Genomic DNA, 11,029 nt, shown 5'->3' with positions numbered 1-11,029 from the left:
GGCCGCTTGCAGAGCCGGTTGGGCGGTGGCTGCGGGATTGGACCTCTGCGCCCGCGTGGCCGGCCAAGATTCACTTGTCTGGGGCCAACTGTCACCTCTAATATAACTTACTACTTCCTGGCAGGTCTCCTTTCAGCGGAATTTTGCTAGAAGTTCCTCAGTAGGTAGAATGTAGCTGTTTTAATGGGTGTTTCTGATCCGGTTAATGTGGAGATACTGAAAGTGCTGCTTCCTTGCCGGCCGCCATGTTGGATCCCCCATCATTACATTTTTAATGCTAGTGTTTTCAGCATCTGCCTTTAATAAAGAGTCTCCAAACAACAGCACCGGATCCAGTTGGAGACTGGTTTGTTTCATGAGTTTATGTAAAACTGAGAGTCTAAGAATATAAAGGCACATAAACCCATAGGCATAGTGCCTCACAGGTGGATACTGCACAGAGAGCACTCCGGAGTTTGGCACAGGTTCCTATGTCCTGGGCTGAATATTGCTCTACCTAAGAACACTATGAAACTACTGAAAAAAATATTCCATGCTTGAAAAATATTTGAAAATGTTAGAACTGAAAATGCCTGGCAGAGCAGAATTGGTGTCTGCTACATCTAGTTCATAAAGAAGAAAATATTGATGAAGCACTAAGCTGAATGCAATAAAAGGGTCCTGCCTTAGATATAGTAAATTATTTGTCATACACTAAGCATTTCCCATCTTCTCTCATAATGCGTTATTTATTTATTTTTTTTATTTATTTTTATTTTTTTTTTAATTTTGAGACAAGGTCTCACTACGTTGTTCCGGCTGGCTTTGAACTTGTGAATAGTTTCCTCATTCTCCAGAGTTGTTGGGATTATAGCTGTAAGCAACTCTGCCTGACTTATTATAAATCTTTAAAGCAAGACTTAAACATATTATAATGTGTCCAAGTAAATGAAGAATATCACAAACAAAATACAATAATCTTCAAAGAAATACAAAAAATTCTTTCCTCAAGTAATTTGAGTCATTTTCTAGTATCCAACAACAAATTGCCAGGAATGAATAATGCAGGAAAATACAACCACAATTAGGAGAAGAAAAAAATATAATAGAAAAAGAGATAATGACAAAGATGTTAGATTTGTAATTCAATCCATGTTTTCAAATTTTAAATAGAGACATGAAGGTATGAAAGATACTCAAATAGAATATGTGGAGAGGAAACTATAAAGTGTGATAGGAAAATACCCTATATTAGATTATTGGATAATTAGATATTGCTGAAATAACTACAAGTTATAGAAAAAAAAAGTATCAAAAAATAAACCCAGAGATAAGGAAATTTTAAAAAGCAAAATATGTAGAACAATTTCAAGCAATGTACAATATTTGGAAAAAATGAAGTCTCCCACCAGAAAAGATAAGAGACACAAGAAGTTTGAATAAATAATGCCTTCAAATTCTACAAACTCAATGAAAAAATCTATTAGATTCAATCTCAAACACAAGAAATATATGGAAATTACACTGAAGGAATGAGCATATACATAAAGAAGAAATTTCAACAATCTGAGGAGAAAAAAAGATGCCTTAAATAATAAGAAAAAGTTAATAGATAATAGACTATTGAAAAAGGTCAAAGGTTTAAACAAATGGAAAGATGTATAATTCTATTAGAAAACAATATTTAGCAAACATCAGAACTGTCTAATTCAATCAGTGGATTCAGTGCAATCCAGATAAGTCCCCAATAATCATTTTTGTATGTGTCAAAACCTAATTTTAATATATGGAATTTATGCAAAGTGAAATAGCCAAAATAATTAAGAAAAAAGAACAAACAGAACACTCGTATTACCCAATATTATCACTTACTATAGAGCTATATTTAACAAAACAGCACAGCACAGGTTAAAACAGACAGACTAGAAGAGAGAACCCAGAAATAGAGATCTGCAAACAGCCAACTAGCTTTTGACAATTTCAAAGATGATTTAGTGAATTAAGAATGATGTGATGATTACTTTTATCTGCCAACCTGAAGGGTGGTTTGGGAAATGATTAACATTTAATTTGGTGAACTCTACCTAAATAGATTGTGCCTCATAGGGAAAATCCATTGAAGAACTGAATAGAAAAGGATACACAACTGGTTAATGATTTCCAGTGTACGGTGGTGATGCCTAAAATGGGCAAACACAGAGAATTTTTAACATATTGGCACTTTTTTATACTATACAGAGGTTATGTCATAGCTAAACTCAGAAATTATATGCTTTGCTTTCTGAAAAACAAACAAACAAACAAACAAAAAACACATTGTTGCAGGAAGCTAGGATTGACAACAGACTAATTCCATTATCATATTCTCAAAAATCTGAACTGAAGTTACAGAATAATAAAAGGCTAATAATATTTGAAAAATATTAGTATGACTGAACAACATAAACCTAAAGAAATAGAAGAACTGTACACAAATATCAGATCCTGATTGATAAATATGTGATAAATATATTTCTCACAGGGGTTTGAGTTAGTATTATTGTCATCACTTTACATGCATACAAAAAGTACATTGAGTAAAATACATTTTAGAAAATGAGACTCAAGATCATTCAAGGAAAGATGCTGTGAATAAAAGACTAAAATAAACCCTTTGTACATGGGTTACTCCATACTTCAATGAGTTTTTGCAAATACATATATGTATATATGTGTATGTATATATAAATACAAGTGGATGTATAGATATATGTAAAAATATAACAGTCTATGATTCTTATATATAGATAAAATATTTTATATATAATAAATGAATAAATATGGACAAAATATCTTTACAAAAGATTCTCAATAGTTGTAGAACACCAAGAAGCTAATAAAGAAGAAGAAGAAGAAAAAAAATTTTAGCGCATCAAAGTAATCCATTAGTGGATAATCCATGGGTGGATGCTAAAATTTGTAGACAAACTTAAAAAAAGAGATTATTTTATAACCTGAAAGTTTTTTTTTCTGAAAACATTCATTAATTATTCTAGAATTTTTATATGTGTACATAAATTATTTAGTATTCCTTTTTTTTTTCAGTCAGGAGAGCCTTAATTGTTGCCCCTTGTGTTAAAATTTGTGACCTGCCCCTAATGCTTAGAGCATGAAAGATAAACATAGTAACATACAGGGGCAAAAGATAAGAGATATCACTGTAACCAAGTGATCAAGGTTTATAGCATCCATAGTAATTTCCATTGATATCATCTACTCTGACATGATGAGATGAGAAGTCTATCTTGATGTTTGTTATTCACATTCAAATATATAACCCTAGTTTGCTTAGCCTGTATTCTTCAAAATGTCATGGTCCTTAAAGATAAGGAAACATTGAGAACTTGTCACAGATTGTCCTCTAAATGGGACGTGGAATCTTAAACTGGTTATTGAGGCAAAAATTTGGTTAGTAGTAAAGCTGAGAGGATTCAAATAAAGTCTACAATTTATTGAATACTATTGCATCAATTTTATTATTATTTTTGACAACTAAAATATTTTTTAATTTTTAATTGATTTTTTAAAAATAAATGACAGCAGAATGCATTACAATTCTTATTATACATATACAGCACAATTTTTCATATCTCTGGTTATATATAAAGTATGTTCACACCAATTCACATCTTCATGCATGTATGTTGGATAATAATGTCCATCACATTCCACCATTTTGCTTACCCTCTGCCCCCCTTTCCCTCCCACCCCTCTGCTTTATCTAAAGTTTGTCTATTCCTCACATGCTCCCCCTCCATACCCCACTATGAATCAGCCTCCTTATATCAGAGAAAACATTCAGCTTTTTTTTTTTTGAGGGGGATTGGTTAACTTCACTTAGCATTATCTTCTCCATTGCCGTACATTTACCTGCAAATGCCATGATTTTATTCTTTTATTGCTGAGTAATATTCCATAGTGTACATATGCCACCTTCTTTTTATCCATTCATCTACTGAAGGGCACCTTGTTGGTTCCATAGTTTAGCTATTGTGAATTGTGCTGCTATAAATATTGACGTGGCTGTGTTCCTGTAGTATGCTATTTTGAAGTCCTTTGAGTATAGACCAAGGAGAGGGATAGCTGGGTCAAATGGTGGTTCCATTCCTAGTTTTCCAAGGAATCTCCATACTGCTTTCCATATTGGCTGCATCAATTTACAGTCCCACCAGCAATGTATGAGTGTACCTTTTTCCCCACATCCTCGCCAACACTTATTGTTGTTTGTCTTCATAATAGCTGCCATTCTGACTGAAGTGAGATGATATCTTATAGTAGTTTTGATTTGCATTTCTCTAATTGCTAGAGATGATGAACATTTTTTTCATATATTTGTTGATTGATTGATTTGTGCTTAGCTTTTTGAGTTCTTTATATACCCTAGAGATTAGTGCTCTATCTGATGTGTGAGATGTAAAAATTTGCTCCCAAGATGTAGGTTCTCTATTAACCTCTATTTAATCACAAATGAATATTATTTAGTCTAAATTTTGTAAAAAGGAGGAAAAGCAAAATAATATGAACATTTTCCATATGAAATCCACATCAAGAGACAAATGAGAATTTTTGTTCCTAGAGCAATACAGTAATTTCTTCATTTAAATTGAGCATAAAAGTTTTGTCTCCTCTGTTATCTTTATGGAACATGATTAGATAACACTGAAGTCTTTTCTAACTATGACTTTATTCCATGCACACTGATAAATAGAAAATGATTCTTTATCTTCTCTCTCACCAAGCCCATACAACAACTAGAAAATGGAGTTTTTATTTCACTTAAAGATATTGTTAGGGATCACTAAGTATCAATTTGTAAATCAATCTTTATTTGTAATTTTTCAACTTACCTGATATTGATATCACTATTTATGTGTTTAAATACAAAGAAGCAAAATTACGGAAACTGCATTATAATAAAAAAACATTATAAAATGACTCTTCAAAAACACTTACATTTTCAAATATGCTTTTAATTGCTCCACAGTCTTTAGTTATTTATCCTTGAATGATTTTATAGCCAATATCTTGAAAGTAAGAAAGTATTTACTGAATAGCAATTTAAATGGCTCCTCTGTATCATTAAATCAGGTTCTGCTTTAAGAATAATTAATCTTCATGCCCTTAGTATACATTATCAGGTTTAAGGTATATCACTAGTGCTAACACTGTGCCCACACTTTTATAATTTAAGACTTTGGGTTGATTATCAATAAATGGAAAAGGACATAGAAGCAACATAGTAATATAGCTTTCATTTATTCTGCTTTGGCTATTCTCTCAACAATGGAAGAAAACAGTTCATTTCACATGTTCTCATTTCATGCTGGTGATTGCAATTTATTTACAAGTGAGGGAAAGATATTTTTATGTACAAATATATGAACATGCACAAGACACTCTATATATGAATTCATCGAGTCTGTATATCCTTTCACACATAAACCATAAGAATTTACATCAAAACAAAGTAAATAGAGAAGAGATTTAGCAAAATACTGATTTTCTGTACTTGTTCATCGTAAGGTAATTCATCTCCAAAATATAAAAAAGCACCTCATATAAAATAGATTTTTGTTTTTTTATTTTCTAGTAAACTGTGAAATGCAGTACCTAAAACATCTAACATGCAACTTAGATATTACTCTATGATGTGACCCTGAAGCATAATTTTAGATCTCTTTAAAGAATTATATATCACTATTCTATAGAAAGTGAAAATAAAAGTTGTATGATTGTCTACACAATATTATCAGCTCTACAAATATCTGAAATTAGCTTGAGTTGCTAGTTCCCTGAGACCAATGTGTTAATATTTAATGTTTTTGAGAGGGAAAACTAAAAGACAGATGAAATTGAAATTTATCTCCTTCGAGGGATTTATAACCTAATAGACAGTTAATTAATTTAGGACATGTTTGGGAATCTCTTAGGGAAGAGAAGGATTGCAAAATTGAGCCATAATAAAAAAAGTTAGGGGTACTTGCTTTAGCAGCACATATACTAAAACTGGAATGATACAGAGAGGGTTAACATGGTCCCTGCACAAGAATGACATACAAATTCATAAGGCATTCCATACATTTTGATAGTGTGATTATATTTCAATAAAATCTTACTTCTTTATTCAACTGACAGCTGCTTTCTTCATTAGATAATGAAAACATGTAAAAGTAAGTTTGGTTCAGAGATTAATAAAGTTAAGAAATTATTATATTAAAAAGGGGAAATCAAGTCTGCAGAATAAAAAAAAATTAGTAATAACACGTGTCCATTTATTTGAAAAACAGTTGAAACACAATTAGCTTAGAACTCATTCATCAAATATTTATTGAATCCCTGATATGTTCCATGTTATATATTGTGAGTACAACATGGAGGAAAGTACACATGGCTTTATGTTCAGTGGAAATTTTCAGATAAAGACAAACAACTAATTTGCAAAATAAATTAATAAATTTGAAAACTATGTTATAAAAATAAATGATTGGTTATAAAATAAATCAAGAAAACAAACACATCAAGTAGTACTTAAGGAAGGAGGTATTTTAAAGTGTTTGCTGTAGGATGTTTATTTTTACCTGTTTCACTCCATTTATTAGATCTAACCAGTGCAATCAGATAAAAAGAATAAATGAAGAGTATCAAACTGGAAAAGAGGAAATCAAATTGTCATTATTTTATTGTGATATGATCTTATACAGAGAGCAATGAGAGAGAAGGAAGAAATTTTTAAAAATCTGAACTGGAAAAAGGAAATGAAATTATAATTGTTAACATATGATCACACAGATAAGTCCAAGAACTCCACCAAAAAAAGTATTAGAAATAAAAAAACAAATTAAACAAATTTTTAGAATACAAAATTAACATACAAAAATAATTTGTCATACATTAAGAGCAGATTATTTGAAAAAGAAATCAAGAAATGAAACTCATTTATAACAGGTAAATAAATGCTTAAAAATTATTTAAATTCAAAGACCAAAAATGTTTATGAATATTAATTATAAAATATTGATGAAATAAATTGAAGAGGAAACAAGTTAAATGTGGTGGCACATGCTTGTGGTCTCAGATAATCAGGAGGCTTGTGAAGCAGATCATTTGAGCCCAGGAGAGTGAGTTTAGTCTGGGCAACATCATGAAAGACCCCCCTCCCAATCTCAAAAACAAAATGAAACACACAAACAAAAACCCTGAGCCCACCTACAATAACAACAATGAAGTTAAAGAATGCACAAAAATAAGAAAGAAATTCTGCATCCATTGTTTGACAAAATCAATATTATGAAAATGTTCATATGACCCAAAGCAATCTATATGTTCAGTGCATTCCCTGTAAAAAAGACAATGAAGTTATTCATAAAACTACAAATACCACATGAACACATGCAAACACAAACACACACAAACACATCAATGGAATAAAATAGAAAGCCAGGAAATAAAGCCTCACATCTTCAGACAATAGATCATTTACAAAAGTACTAACTGCACACATTAGGGGAAAGGATAGTCTTTTCAAAAACAGTGTTAAGAAAATTGGAGTCTACATTCACAATAATGAAACTAGCTACCTGTTTCTTACCATTTGTAAAAATCAATCAAAATGAAATAAAAAGTTAAGTTTAAAACATGAAATTCTGAAACTACTAGAAAAACATAGGGGAGCCAGGTGCGGTGGTACATTCCTGTAATTTCATCCACTTGGGAGTCTGAGGCAGGAGGATTGCAAGTTCTAGGCTAGTCACAGAAACTTACCAAGACCCTAAGGAACTATTGAAGATCCTGACTCAAAATAAAATTAAACAATAAATAAGTAAAATGAGGCTGAGAAAATAGCTGAGTGGAAGAGCAAACCTAGATTTAATCCCAGTACCAAACAAAATAAAACAAAAAAACCCCAAAACAACAACAAACTGAAAACAAAGGGGAAATGCTTCAGAACATTAGCATGAACAAGAATTTATTTGGAATAAGACATAAAAAACAAATAAAACAAAATAGCCAGATGAAATTACATATAGCTACAAAGTTTTTCACAGCAAAGAAAACAATCAACAAACTGACAATCTAAATTCTAGGAGAAAAGATTTGCTAAATATTCATGCGGCAAGAAAATAATCAGAAAACATAAGAAACTCAAATAATTCAATATAATAATAATAATAATAATAATAATAATAATAAATGAACAATAACCTAAATAGGAATTTCTTGATAAAAGTTGTACAGATGACCAACTGGTATATGAAATAGAGTTCAACATCACTAGTTACCAGGAAAATATAAATCAAAACTGCAATGAGATATTATCTCCCTCCAGGTAGAATGGCTGTTAGCAAAAAGACAAAAATAAAATTCTGAGGAGGGTATTGAGAAAAGGGGTCCCTTATCCATTACAGCCATTGTAAAAAACATTATGAAGTTTCCTTAAGTAATTAAAAATGGAACAACGGTAAGACACAGCAATCCACTATTGAGCATATGTCCTTAAGAAAATAAAATCAGTATGTTGAAGAAATATCTATAATTCATTGTTCATTTCAACATTATTTTAAACAGCCAGGAAATAAAAGAACTTAAGTATCAATCAACTGATTAATGAATAAATAAAATGAGATATTGATGAATAATGAAGTATCATTCAGCTAATGAAAAGAATAAAGAATTAATATTTTTAACAACATAGAATCGGAGGATAAACCAGGCACAAAAACACAAGTACAACATGATCTAATTCATATGTGAAGTTTGTGATCTCATAGAAATTAAAAATAATATGAATCTCCTAGGGAGTGGGATGAGGAAAGGATAGAGACAAACTGACAAATGAGTATTGAGTTATAGTTTGATAGGAGAACTCCATTCTGGTCTGTTGAATAGCTACTTTTACAGTTGTGTGTTGGAGTGATAGCATAATTGAATCTAGGTTTAGTCAAATTTTTCTGTATTCAAACAAGAAATCTCAGGCCAACAAGCCCCTACCATTTATTTGTGTTCCAGGATGCTACTTCTTTCAAATTAATCTAAGTGTTTTTCTCAATTTCAGTCACTGAGTTTCTTTCTTTTCTTATTTTTTAATCTTTCTTAAATGTGAAAATTTCCCAATTACTATTTTAGCTCCGTTATGTCTTCCTCTATGCTCAATATCCAGTCCAAATAATTCAATATACATTATTTATTGTGTAAATATGAACAGTTCACATCTATACACACTAGTTTTGAATTTTGTCCATGTTTGTCTTTGACCAGTTGAACAATTGTCTAAAGGTATCTTCATCCTTTTTCTTTGACATAACAAAATATCTGAGACTGAGTAACTTCATGAAGATGAGTGCTTTATTTAGCTCACAGTTCTGGAGATTCAAGGGCATGGCACCAACATGGGTTCACAACCGGTGAAAAACTTGTGGTGGATGGGAGCACAAGGGAGTGGAGATAATATTTTAAAACAGGAAGTCAGAGTAAAATTAAGGGCTCTGTTGCCTTGAACTGCCCAACCGTCGATTCAAGTTCCCAGGCTGGGCAGTAAGGGGATGGAGAAAAGACAAACAGACACACAGAGAAAAACTAAGTCTAGGTAGTTGACTACAACCCTGGTAGGGGAGTAGTAAAACACAAGAAACTCAGCACATTTATTACATAGGTATAAACTTCAAAAGAATTTATTGTGAGAAAGTTTTTCAGTGTAAGCAGAACCAAGGTCAAGAGTATGAGCAGCTTGATTATGATTATCACCTTGTGCCCATAACTTTCTTCTCAGGAGCAGCTGGCATTTGAATCCAAGGTCAAGAACTAAATAGCTCCATGGTTGGCACAGAACTTCCTATGGAACCAGACATCACATAGCAAACTGGGCAGGCTCAAATGGATGCTTTCTAACAGAGATTTGCAAGAAAGGCATCACCTCTGTCACAGAACAGTTCAAGACCCATATATAATTCAGATGCTGCTCCTGACACTCAGTATCAAGTTTTTGTGATAAACTGCACTCTCATAAGAATTTATTTCAGAAAATCTTCCTTTTTTTTCCCCAAATGTCAGGTTTTTCATTGACCCTTGGAGGACAAACTACATCTTAATCATGGCAATGGATATTACTGTTTGTTCACAGGTAATACTAAAACACAATTAGCATATCTACACTTTTTTCATCTACACTCCTCAGTGTATGCATATGTGGTATGTGCACATATGGGCATATGCGCTTGCACATACACACACACACACACACACACAAGCACATGATTTTGCTCTATTTTATTTTCAGGTACTGCCATGATTCCATTCTCCAAAAAAACTTCTAGCAGCCATTCTAAATTCTTACATCTTACTTTCTACCCTTCCCCATGCACAAGTATACACACCCATATTTTTTAAAATTCTTAACTAGTGAAATTACTATTAAATATTTCTGATTTTAGTTCTTAGTATTCATAAAGAAAAATTATTATAATAAATTTAATTGGGCTTTCTGCTATGACTTCTTTCTCCCATTCTCTTACTTACCTCTAATCAGCAATTCCTTTACCAGGCAGTGTAATATTTTCAAATGTGAATCTGATAATTGATTTCATGTTTACTCCTTGGATAAAATTTTATATATTATCATCTGGTTTAGAGAGATATAATTGAAATGATTAAATATAGATTATATATTTATATAGATTATATAATTTATATGATTAAAAATGCTACCAACTGCTTTGGTCTTAGAATAAAATGTTTGAAATAAATAAATAAATTTACATATTAAAATATAATTTGTATATTTAAATATACTCCAAATATATTACTATGCAATATATGGTAGAATATGTCTTACTATATTATATATTGTTTGTGAAAATTAAATTTTTAAAACCTTAATTTTAAAGGTTGAATCTATCTGAATAATCATACTTTATTATTTCATGTATTTCTCATAGTTCTAAAATTTATTCTATAACACTAGATGTTCAGATTTATAATGCAATAAATAAAAAATTGAATACTATGCACTGTGTCA

At 31.3% G+C, this 11,029-nt stretch overlaps 1 non-coding gene across 1 annotated transcript; it reads left to right on the top strand.

The window, feature by feature from the left end:
• Positions 1 to 5,994: 5,994 nt before the first annotated feature.
• LOC125612911 lies at positions 5,995 to 6,101 on the top strand. Its single transcript, XR_007343398.1, has one exon. It is a non-coding gene; the product is annotated as a U6 spliceosomal RNA (small nuclear RNA).
• Positions 6,102 to 11,029: the final 4,928 nt, after the last annotated feature.

This window comes from Marmota marmota, unplaced genomic scaffold (assembly GCF_001458135.2).
Source record: "Marmota marmota marmota unplaced genomic scaffold, marMar, whole genome shotgun sequence".
In the NCBI taxonomy this organism is placed as follows: domain Eukaryota; kingdom Metazoa; phylum Chordata; class Mammalia; order Rodentia; family Sciuridae; genus Marmota; species Marmota marmota.
Note: the sequence above shows the minus strand (reverse complement) of the source record. Positions and strands in the feature narration are given on the sequence as shown.